Consider the following 13367-nt stretch of genomic DNA (forward strand, 5'->3'; position numbering starts at 1 on the left):
ACAGAACCCTAGCTGGTAACGATCATTAACAATGTTAGAGGAAAAGAGGCGACGTGATCTCAGGGTAAACCTTCAATCTTGTTTGCTATTATTATTGTGACGAGATTTCCAGTTCTGTTTTTTTCATAAGCTTTCGGTTTTCTTACTTGTATTCGGTTTAATCATGCAGGGAACTGAAGAACGTACATGTTACTCGATCATAACATGTTGAGAATTCATAGGTTATAACAAGTATCCCGTGCAATCTGACTGCACATGGTAACGTTAAACTCTACATTTCTGAAATTTCAGTTCAACTACCTTTTAGATCTGTTGCAAATGACTATAGATTTTGTTGAGATGTTGTTGATCTTCCTGTTGATTTTGCTGGTGCTTAATTTAATCCAAACAGACCACATTAGAGATTGTTTTGTTTTCAGTAATATTATAGGTTTTACTTGTGTTTCTCTGCTGCTTTCAGAGTTGCGATTAATCACCATTACCGTCCATTTAAGATCTTCACCACCATTTCACAGTATAATATATCTTAGTTTCGGTAGATGGTAGGTTTCTCTTGCTTGAATGCAGTGTTGGTTTTCTATGTTTGAATCCATAGATAGTTAAGTCGAAAGGGCTCGATCTTCCAGAGGGATTTTAATTGATTGTTAAATACAACAGTGATTGATTTTCGACAAAAAAAGTTAATTTACTATTGATATATGCTATGTGTGTTGTATGATGTGTACATTAATCATCTGATGTTTGTTGATATAGTTCTGTTTTTAGTGTATTGATGGCCATTTATTGGTAATCCTTTTTTTGATAAGTAATTCTGTATATATCTCTTGTAGTTTATTAATCTTAAACATTGTGATATATATTATTAGTATATGTTGTGTGTTGTATGATGTACGCATCAATCATCTGATGTCTGATAATATAATTCTGTTTTTAGATTATTAATGGTTATTAAATAGTATTTTTTTATATTTTTTTAGTAATTCTGTATATGTATCTTGTGATTCATTAGTTTTAAAGATTATTTTATATATTATTCATATATGTTATGGATGTTATATGATGTTGATATATACATTATGTAAGGCCTCCTAATCCAAGATCTCACTCAGCTAAAGCAACCAACAGGTGTGCGGAATCCACCTGATGATCAACCACTGCAGATGAAACACTAGAATGCAAGGATTTGAGAGAGAAATCAAGAATATGTAGGTCCGGGTTTCAGGACCGAAACCGTGATTTTCATGATTATGTTCAAAGACGGAAGAGATTAGAGATGATAAACAAACAACTTTGTATTAATCCGGTAGTAAAACATTACAAGTCGGCCCGATTACATGAGAACCGAACTAATACCAAAGGAGTATACATCCGGGGAGAGACCAAGTGGTGATCTCTCCCGGTGAGGTCTCAAACCTCCTCTCACTCTCTTACACTCTCTTAGGTTTGCAAATGACAAAGTGTTGGTATTTATACCCAACACAGGTTGTATGGTCGAAGGATCAAACTGACCGATCGATAGATCATCTGTCGATCATCCAGCTATCGAAAGATACATATATACCTCGAAGGATGACATATCCTTCGAGGTCCATCTTCATCTATCGATGGATATCTTTCGAGCTCATCGAAGGATATACACAATCCTTCGATGCCTTATCCTTCGACACAAACATTATACAACCATAATCTTTGTCTAGCAAAACCCACACGGTCAAACGAATAACCCTCTCGTTTGACCACTTCAAACGAGCGGGTCTATACACGTTCGATAGACCGTTTCACTAACTATTACAAATTCAGCGTAAAATAATAACTAATCTATTCGACAAGCATCGGACACAAAATCTGCATCTACAAATTCCCCCTTGTCCGTTGCTGTCGAATGCTGAAAATGCAACTGCAATCGATCTTCAGTCAAGTATTCATCTTCTCTGTGTTAACAAATTCCCCCTTGACCGATGATCCAGGTAAGTAGTATCTTGATGCTCCTTGTATAATATTTCCCCCTCAAAGTACGCGTATCCGTGTTGGGTGTTGTGCAATTTCCTCAAAAGGCTCAATTGACCGATCTTCCGCTGATCTTCCAATACTCCAACCGGCATTTGATAAGGGTTCCATTCTTTAAAAACTGCATCAAGTCTTGATCTTCAAGCATACTACATTGATAGAGATTTCTGGTGAACTGTCTTCTGTAAACCGTCTTTGTGGAATCGACCAAGTAATGCACTTTAATCTTCAGCATCAACACTCAGGAAAGTCAGCTAGACCAAGTGTATCCCTTGCAAGCTCAACCAAACGGCACGCTTAGTTGAACTACATCCAGATCTCATTGTCTCGCCTTTGTGAAGTTGACCACGTAATGCACTACGGATCTTCAGCATCAGTACTCAGGAAGTCAGCTTGACCAAGTACATCGTTTGCAAACTCAACGAATTGAGTTACCCCCAGATCCCTGTAAAATCCCAAAGAAACATCAAACCCAAAACCGAATCCTGCAGGTCTTCAGCCTTGAACTATCAACTTCCATAAAGATTCCCCCAGGTCTTCAATAAACAGCGCTTTAAAACTACTGTCGACTTTAGATACCTGTATGTTTCCGTGAAAAACTCTTCACGCTGGCTGGAGAATTAATTAAAATCCTCAAATATGTGTCTGTGCAAAACATTCCACGCAGAACCGTTTGTATCACCAGAAAATCACAAACTCTACCACCTGTGATTGCGTTTAGAAATTTACCGAAGAAATTCAACATATGAAAATTTTTATCCCCCCATTTCTTTGGTAAAATCTCTAAACCTTAACAGATTCTTTCCACTTCAAAGAAACTGTCGTCAATTTCACATAACAAATTCTCTCCACTGAGTAGAATTTATCTTCAACTGTTCACCAATTCCCTCCACTGAGCGGAACTGTCATCAATCTTCATTGAATGTTCTCGGTTCCGAAAAATCACGAAAACGACTTTCTTCTTTGCATATTCTAGTTGAATAAGAACGTCCCCTAGTACCCCGTAGGATCCGACTTGTATCCCTCCAAAGACTTTGTGAACTCGTTAGGACAGGTATTGACATTCTAGGTTCATTCATTCGTTACCAAATGCAAGAATATGACAATAAACAAAAATATTTCTTCGTTGCATATTCTAGTTGATAAAGAAATTTCGCCTAGTACCCCGTAGGATCCGACTTGTATCCCTCCAAAGACTTTGTGAACTCGTTAGGACCGGTATAGACATTCCAGGTTCATACGTTCGTTTTCAAATGCGAGAATATGACAATAAACAAAATGCTTTCGAACATTTCCGAATAACCGGTAACAATCATAAATATTGACGTGCGGAAGTGAACATACCGTGTTGTTTTTGGCCCATAGTAGTCACGTCACCATTTTTGACGTTTTCATCGGTAACCGAGACTACCCCACATTTTTCAAAAATCAAGTTTTCATCATCTCTTGTTTTCATCATGCCGCATCATCCCGCGCGCTCCCAAATTCGTATGAATTTGGCGTTGAAAAATAGAAGCACGGTTCACATAATCTTCGCGAACACCCAACCCCCATTTTGTGGTCCAATAGAAATTTTACACATATGCTATGTCTTCATGTGCAGCTTCTATCACCAACGAGAATCTTTTCACAATTTTGGGCTTGTTGTATGTTGTGAAGACTTGGGCCTCATCAGAATTCATTTTGGCCAGTCTTGACTTTCTATATGTCCAAAGTCTCCACCATAATAATTATATTAGTTGTTGCCTTTACATCATTTATGTCGCCCCAGTTTCCTTTTTTTTTTTTTTTAAATTGGCGACCCATAACATGTGATTAGCAAAGCCCAAACAACTAAATACATTGAGACCACATGCGAATTGGACTTTGTTACAAAACTGGCCCAACACTTAAAAATAAACCTTTAACTTTGGTCCAATTTTCATAAGTATTCACAGCCCACTTGATTCAAATGAACCCATCGAAATCCTGGCCCACCTTCATCCATTAAGTTCATTCAAGGTAGGCCCAACAAAAACCCTATCTGCCAAACTAAAAGGTGTCGACATCCACCTTGTACGCAGACATCAACATCAGCCAACATCAGACTCTCAAACCTTCTTCTTCGATACACACATCAACTGGATCCTTCGAAATATGTTGGATCTTTCGAAGTTGTTGAAGATTATGATCTTTCAAAACAGAATAGTTGATCTTTCGAAGTTGTTGGTTGTTGAAGATTAGGATCTTTCGAAACAGAACAGAATAGTTGATCTTTCGAAGTTGTTGGTTGTTGAAGACTAGGATCTTTCGAAACAGAACAGAATAGTTGATCTTTTGAACTGGATCCTTCGACAAGAAAGGATGACCCTTCGAAAACCTCAAGATGACCCTTCGAAGTCAGTTGGGATGACCCTTCGAAATCAGTTGGGATGACCCTTCGAAACAGAAAGATGACCTTTCGAAAAACAGATGATCTTTCGATTCTGCTGAGATGACCTTTGGAAATCAGTTTGATCTTTCGAGCATCCTTTACATCTTTCGAAACATGAAGCTGCCAAGAACATCAAGAACACAGCCTCTGTGTAAATCTGCAGATTTGATGAAAACACTTTGTATACAGTTTTTGATGATGATAACTTGAATGTTTAGGTGAAAAACATAAAAACCCAACACTCGTTTCAGCACAGATCTGAATATTCGGGTCCAGATCTGAATTTTTCTTGATTTTCACCATTTTTACATCTTGAATAAAAAGCACAAAAATCACAGATCTAGAGCACAAGTGACTTAGTAAACGGTTAGATTTACTAAATCGGGCACCATGGCTCTGATACCAATTGTAGGTCCGGGTTTCAGGACCGAAACCGTGATTTTCATGATTATGTTCAAAGACGGAAGAGATTAGAGATGATAAACAAACAACTTTGTATTAATCCGGTAGTAAAACATTACAAGTCGGCCCGATTACATGAGAACCGAACTAATACCAAAGGAGTATACATCCGGGGAGAGACCAAGTGGTGATCTCTCCCGGTGAGGTCTCAAACCTCCTCTCACTCTCTTACACTCTCTTAGGTTTGCAAATGACAAAGTGTTGGTATTTATACCCAACACAGGTTGTATGGTCGAAGGATCAAACTGACCGATCGATAGATCATCTGTCGATCATCCAGCTATCGAAAGATACATATATACCTCGAAGGATGACATATCCTTCGAGGTCCATCTTCATCTATCGATGGATATCTTTCGAGCTCATCGAAGGATATACACAATCCTTCGATGCCTTATCCTTCGACACAAACATTATACAACCATAATCTTTGTCTAGCAAAACCCACACGGTCAAACGAATAACCCTCTCGTTTGACCACTTCAAACGAGCGGGTCTATACACGTTCGATAGACCGTTTCACTAACTATTACAAATTCAGCGTAAAATAGTAACTAATCTATTCGACAAGCATCGGACACAAAATCTGCATCAACAGAATACACTAAGTATTCTTGATGAAGAAGAATGACGTCACTCACACAAAGCAGCCGCCAGACAAAACACAATGATTAGGGCACAGAAATTCACACAGAAATCGTTACCTTGTCTATTCCATATAAAGTTATATATACAAGGTGAAACCCGGACTTTCAAGACTAACTAGAAAGCCCGGACAAAACAAATAGCACAAAGCTCAGACCTTTTGCCTAGACAAAACTCAGACAAAAGCTACATAAACAAAACTCTGACCTTAGTCCTATACATAAAACTCTGACTAAGGAAATCATCCATAAAACTTGGACAATTGTCCCTAGGAACATCTTGGGACTAACTTTGAGCACATGTACAATAAAGACCCTAAATATTGGAAGACTTGCACTTATCACCAAAAGTGCATTAACAGACTCCCCCTTGATCAGTGCATGGTCTTCATTGAACTTGAGATCTTCAAACCCTCTTTGAAAAGTTGCTTCCTGCCCAGACCTTGTTCTTCACACAGAACTGGACCACCTTGATGAACTGGTCCGCAAGAACACGATCTTCTTCATTGTATTTTAGGGGCAGGCGCCGAAGCTTCTTCAAGTGAGCTTCTCTAAGGTTGGCAAGCCAAATTGGATCCAGAATCTTAGCAATCTCCTCCGTCAAATTCTTTTCAGTAATCACGGCTTCCCCAGTCTTCCCATTGAGATACCAATAACCTATTTTATCGAACTTATCGAGATCGAACGTTCGCATAGGTATTTTACGAAGGCAACTTGATGGAGGGTAAACCACTTTCCATTCATCTTTACCAGTGAACTTATTTAGATACTTAACTCCTTGACCGACTGCTGGCTTGAACAGCTTCCACTTGCTCTCACGACTCTCAGCAACCAGATGAGGAATCAATCCTCTGATACTAGCCACGTTTGTATGGTTGTTGAGATCGAGTTGAGCAATGTGATGAAGATCACGTGCTGGAAGAGTCTGAAGATCCTTAGCCCTAGGCCTGAAGTACTGAACCCCATCGGTCCTTTTGATCATTACCAAGCCGTGCTGCTCGTCGAAATCCCAACTTCGAATTTGTCTCGAGTACTCACCTTTTGTGGATAAGTACCTCTTCCTTTGAGTATCATCTGGAAGATCCCTAAACCATCTGCGAGCTGCCACACTGACTTCTTCGGGAATTCGTATTGGGTTGAAGATTTCTTCAGGCATTTCAACGCCAAACACAAAGCTTCTGATAATATCGCTGTTGACCGGTAAGGACTCATACTCAATTGTCTTCCCTTTCGCAGTCTCAATGAAACTGAACTTGCCAGCCAAGTCGTCGTCTGTTCGCCAATCTTCAAACGTTTCCTCAACCACTTCACCAGCTCCCAAAACCAATTCAGCATCAGCCTCTGCAGGGCCCTTATCTCCCCCTGCAGCTGCACCTAAGGACTCCCCCTCAACATGGGCCGGAGTTGCAGCTTCACGAGCACGTGCGCTCCTTGACTGCTCCCCCTGCTTCGACGCGTTGGGATCCTTGTCCTTGTCAAGATCTTCTCTGATTTTCTTTAGTTCATCCATCTTGCACTTAGCCTGAACCTGAAAATCCGAAGCCGAAATCTCCCCCTGAGCAGCAAGGAGTGATACGAGATCTGTCACAATCCCGAGAAGCCGATCCGTAGTGCTAACCAAGGTCTGTTGTCGAGCAGCCGTCGAGGCATCTTGGGTTATGAACTTACCCAACTGAACGCTCTGATCCTTGGTTAGACGAAAAAGTTGTGCCATCTGCTGGTCTCGCTCTGCATCCTTTTTCTTCAAGAGAGCAATTTCTTTCTGCTGCTTAGAGATCTGATTCTTGTGTAGAACCATGACCTTGGCTGCCTCCTGAAACTTGCCACGAACAAAAACCTGAAAGTTCTGCTCTTTACCTGAACTGGATGGTCTCGAAGCAGAAACTGTAGGAGATCTAGGAGCAGGCGGTCTTGAGCCAGACGGCTGTGTCCTGGATGGCCTAGGACCTGAGGATGGTGTCACTGGAGGACGCAAAGAACCTTTCTTTGGTCGCACTGCTGGCGGATTCCGACCGTAAGCGACCTTCGGACCTGCTTGACGTGACTCTGATGATGCTGGCAAATTAGTGAGAGTACTAGGTTGCACTGGCAGAGAGGAACTTCCTGATAAGGCAAACAAATTTCCCGTACCCGTTTGAGATGCTAACGACTCAAATAGCGGTACTACAGGAATTGGAGACGACATAATCGGCGTTACCGGTTGATAAGAGGTGACTACACTGGTAGCTTCCACAAAGGAAGGAAATGGAAGCGAGGAAGACAGTGACGGGGGAGCTATAGATAACTCCATATTAAGAAGACCTCTTGAGTCTGATGGTGGAGCAGAACTGGATGTAACTGTGACTGAGGCAACCATCGGACTAGAAGACTTAGAAGACTGAAGATCCGAAACAGCGACACGTTGTCGCTTATATGCCCTGAAAGGAACTAGGACACGAACCGTATCAGAAACAGGGCGTTGACGGTCCTCATCATCATCATCAGAAGACGAGCTATACACAATGGAATCTAGATCATTTGTTTTGTCATTCCATCTAGCTAGGCGAATACTCCAATCGGAAGAGGGACCGAGAGAAGCAACCCTCGCTCGAAATAACTCAAGCTTTCTTCTTTCGGGGGGTGGAAGACGATTTTGAAGTTCTTTCATTACTAAACGAAGATATTGTTTTTCGGATGGCATATGATCAATCAATTAATCCACAATAACTTCCTCCGTAGGCCGTTTCCCTTTGTCAACTGTACGGGAGGACGGACACGCTTCTAAAGCAGCATCAAGCTCTAAAATCACATCATCAGTTTCTACAGCAACCCCTGTTGCCGAAGACGTAGAGACTGGAGCTTGAACAGGCACAGCTTCTTGAATAGAAGCAACAACAACTGGTTCAGAATTCACTGGCTCTTGAACAGGTTCAGGTTCCGAAATAGCAGCCGGTGGTTGTTGAAGATCAACCTGAGGTTGAACAGCCACGGGCTCTTGAGCATCTCCAACTAAGATTTAAGATTTGATCAATACCATCTCTAATGTTTAACCACTTCGAATCAATTTCTGGATTGTAGTTGTCTTGAAGAATAACACCACACAAGGGAGTCGGAACTGGACGTGCATCAGTCCTTGTGGACTTGTTAACTTTGGCACAATCAGTGAAAATACGACTAGGCATTGGTGCTAGAGCGTAGGCAGGCAAAGTTCCTTCGAATGAAAGATTCGGCAACAAATGTCGAAAAATAAGACAAAGAAATCGAGGATACAAAATCATCAATCGCTTATCATTTGCCTTCAGACCGATCTGGTGTTTGAGAGCTTGGAGAATCATTAGAGAGAAATTGTATGGCTGGTTGTAAGTTAACCCAATCATTCCAGACACAAGATCATTACCCATTGTATCAGTTCCCGATTTTCGTGGAGACAAACACTGCATCAACACATGAAAGAAGAATCTCCACTGCCCAAGAAACATGGCCTTGTAGATCTCCTTTTTATCAAAAGAACCAGCATAGCCGAAAGATCTAACTCCCCGTTCTCGTATTTGACGCACATAGCACGTTTTACCATGATCTAAGTCACCAAAACGGAGAGTCGCACGAATAACTGCCTCCGTGATAACAATAGAACTTCCAGAAACAGTAGCTTCGATAGTATCATCAACAGTCCGAGCCGTACGCCAAAAATCATCAATATATGCTTGCACTTGGTGAATATTTTCTGAAATCGCGAAACCAATTCTTGAATTTCGAAGAAAACGAAAAATATCAGCATATTCCGCTCCACCACCAACGTTCACGTTTAGCAAGGCAATTTGATTATGATTCCGATGGAACTCACGAATCGGACGAGGTTGTTCTGCCATTTCTGTTGAAAACAAAAAAACCAAACACATGCATCAGTTATAGTGGTCGAACAGTTAAAGAAGTTAATCATTTAGTTTACACATAGTAAACATCAATATTCAACTCCGGGCAAAAATTTCTGTCACATAGACAAAACACACAGTTAACACACACAGTTAACACTTTGGAAAATGTGCAAGAATATCCTTCAATAGTTAACCTTGGGGGCAACAGTCAAACCTGCAACAGTCATACCTGGAGTAACAGTTAAACATCGGAACAAAATTTTGTTGAAAAATTCGGACCAAACTGTTTTGCTGTAAAACTCGTACAAACACAGGGTCAAAACTCGGAACTAAATGATTCAATACTCGGAACTGCAATCCTTTTCAAACCTCGGAGCCGGAAAACTGACTTAAAACATCGGAACATTTTTTACAGAATAGAACTGTTAAAAGATTGTAAAATTCGGAACTAAAAAGAAATAATTCGGACTAAGAACTCGGACCTTTCGTTTGAAAATAAAAACTTCGGAACTGTTAGAGTTGTTCCGAGTAACTGTTAAACTTCGGGATTTTAAAAACGCTGAATAATTAAAAGTTTACAACTCGGATCAAGATAATCATCGGACTGTTTTAAAAACGCACTGTCTGTATGAAAGCTTGACAGTTTGAAACTCGGAATGCAAGTTATTTCAGTGAAACTCGGAACAAACACGTTTTGACTAAAATGTTTTTGCTGTCAAAGAACCTCGGGCAGATGACTGCTTGACTATTGAGAAGTCAAACCTCGGACAAACAGAGCAGACTGAAAACCTCGGAGCCCCTTGTTTTTTAAACCGGTTAAAACTCGGACATATATATGATACTAAAACTCGGAGCAAAAACAGCTTCAAAACTCGGACAGACAACAATCACAGAACTTTAAAAATTTCGGAGGACTCAGCTCTGATACCACTTGTAAGGCCCCCTAATCCAAGATCTCACTCAGCTAAAGCAACCAACAGGTGTGCGGAATCCACCTGATGATCAACCACTGCAGATGAAACACTAGAATGCAAGGATTTGAGAGAGAAATCAAGAATACACTGAGTATTCTTGATGAAGAAGAATGACGTCACTCACACAAAGCAGCCGCCAGACAAAACACAATGATTAGGGCACAGAAATTCACACAGAAATCGTTACCTTGTCTATTCCATATAAAGTTATATATACAAGGTGAAACCCGGACTTTCAAGACTAACTAGAAAGCCCGGACAAAACAAATAGCACAAAGCTCAGACCTTTTGCCTAGACAAAACTCAGACAAAAGCTACATAAACAAAACTCTGACCTTAGTCCTATACATAAAACTCTGACTAAGGAAATCATCCATAAAACTTGGACAATTGTCCCTAGGAACATCTTGGGACTAACTTTGAGCACATGTACAATAAAGACCCTAAATATTGGAAGACTTGCACTTATCACCAAAAGTGCATTAACACATTAATCATCTGATGTTAGATAATATTTTTCTGTTTATGTCAATGGTTATTAATTAGTAACTTTTCTCTTTTTAATTAATTCTTACAAGTGTTTGTGTAAACTGCATATATCTCTTGTGATAAATTAGCTTTAAAAATTATTTTATATAATACAAATAACTGTGGATTTTGTTAATGGGAGATTGTTTTTGTTTGTTGTAGTAATCATAATGGTAAGGGGGCGACTGAAGGTTCCAGTGGAGAGGAAAGTCCTGAGCCCGGGGAGGTTGGTTCCGGTCAAGGTAGCCGTGGTCAAAGGCGGCATGATGGTTACCAGGGTGGTGGACAGTCATGTATAAGTAGTCGCTGGGATCGAAGGGGTGATGATTGTGGTCGCTCCTGGCAGTATCGTAGCGGATCTTCCGAACGACCCCGGCAGAAAAGGAGTGAAGGTTCCAGTGGCGAGGAAAGTCCTGAGCCCCATGAGGCTGGTTTCGGTCAAGGTAGCCGCGGTCAAAGAAGACACTTGGAAGATCGGGGTGGTTCTCAGCAGTATCATAGTGAATCTCCCGAACAACCCCAGCAGAAACTTCGAAGAGGAACTGATCCACGTCAGCATCATGGTGAGTCCGGGTCGTTTTATGCTGATGGACCTTCATGGTCATCGGTTCCTGACCTGTACCAAGCCACACGGGCGCCTCTGCAGCCTGTGACCACATCGCAGCCTATGTTATGTATATTGTATGTATTTGTGCATATGTTATGTAGGCTCAAGCTGATTTTCAGGGCCTGTCTCAAGCCCATGCCCAGACTGAGATTCTGGCTCATGCGTGGACTTTAGCCAACAATGGGATGTTAGGTTTTGATCCTTATGCTGGTGCATTGGGACCAATATGGTACAACAATACTATGCTAACAATGTGAACATGCTGAGTGAGCCTATGCTGACTTCTACATGGAAAGATGATCAGTTTGCTGGAAAAGGAGGTCCCTGAAGGTCTAATCACAGGTGGCAGTAGAAAACAAAGTCAATGGTGGCTTTTACTAACACTAGTTTGCTGGAAAAGGAGATCCCTGAAGGTCTAATCACTCTTGAAGATAATCCTTTCTTCTATCTCAATATGGTGTAATTGGTTCTTGTCATTAAAACTAGAAACAAGTGTAGACGGTGTTTGTTTTTACCGCGATTACAATTGGCAAACTTAATTTTTCACCTCCTTGAAGGGACTACAAGTCCAAGAAATTCCGGAGTCATTTGGTACTATGATATTATTAGGAAAATTGGAGATGAAGCATGCTTTACTTTATCTAGTGAAATGCCCCAGTCATTTGGTATTTTGATACTCTCCCTAATTTGTAACGCCTCTTTTTAGCTCTTGTTTCCTTATTTCTATTTTATTCGATCTTCTTTTGATTTTATTATTGTAACCAGAATTCCATATTGGCTTACTTGTAATAGGTTTGGTCATGAGAACGCATATAGTAATCGTTTATAACATGTTGATTTTTCACAGCGTTAGTACAAGAATCCGGTGCTATTTGACTGCACATGGCAATGTTAAACTTTAAAATACTGAAATTTCAATTCAACTATACCTCTTATATCATTTGTAAATGAATGACGCTTTTACTATAAACTTTTTTGAGATATTGTTGATCTATCATCTGATTTCGCTTGTACTTTATTAACGGATTGTTGATTCTGGAATATAGACCGTATTCCTATTCCTATTCCTATTCCTGTACACAATGGTGTGTTTGAGCTGAATCCAAAACCCAACATTTTCAATGCATACGAACTGTATGATCCTATGGGCAAAGCTGATACGGTCCGTATTGTCTTAAAACTAATAATATGTGGTGACCTCACTATGCGAATCGTATGGTCTGCTGACCAAAAGTATTATTGCCGTATTGCAGTGAAATTTAGAATATGTGATAATGTCATAATACAGATCATATGTCCAGATGATCAAACTTGATAGAGTATATTATGCTTCTGGCATAAACCAATCTTGCTAGGATAAGCATTTTAAACATGTTTTAAACCCGCAAGAAGACTTAAAATAAAATTGTAAATCTGAGACATAAAACACAAGGTTAAGAGGATCAAGGAAACTAAGTTAACACCACACTTGTTTTACTCAATGCCGTTTACATTAATAAAATGTGATTTGTCAAAACTTTGGAAAATAAGCCGGCACAAAATGGTAGTCGGTATGGACCTAAACAACATCGAGGAGTTTCTGTTTTTAAACAATCACAGGTGAAGTGATATTCGAGATCTTTGGTCTGCAACTGCTTCATTTGGTCTGGGGTGTGACGTGTGAATGGAAATTACTCGTGTATGAAGAAAATTGTCAATTAGATTTCATCATATGTGCTCTAATACAAATCTTTGATATGCACACGAGTGACAAACAAATCTAACTCTTTAAGATGACAAACTAGTAATCGGATTTTCATTTCTATAAAATGAGTTAGTAAATTAATCAAACTCATAATTTTAACAGTAGGTCCGGATTCGGATCTTGAACACAAGGAT

At 40.1% G+C, this 13367-nt stretch overlaps 1 long non-coding RNA gene across 2 annotated transcripts; it reads left to right on the forward strand.

The window, feature by feature from the left end:
- On the forward strand, positions 1-11346 carry LOC110916201. Of its 2 annotated transcripts, XR_004883685.1 has the most exons (4): positions 1-64; positions 170-221; positions 11045-11073; positions 11275-11346. It is a non-coding gene; the product is annotated as an uncharacterized LOC110916201 (long non-coding RNA). The 2 variants fall into 2 exon arrangements; XR_004883684.1 differs by lacking the exon at positions 11275-11346 and having other exon boundaries at positions 11045-11215.
- Positions 11347-13367: the final 2021 nt, after the last annotated feature.

Source organism: Helianthus annuus, chromosome 16, assembly GCF_002127325.2.
Source record: "Helianthus annuus cultivar XRQ/B chromosome 16, HanXRQr2.0-SUNRISE, whole genome shotgun sequence".
NCBI lineage: Eukaryota > Viridiplantae > Streptophyta > Magnoliopsida > Asterales > Asteraceae > Helianthus > Helianthus annuus.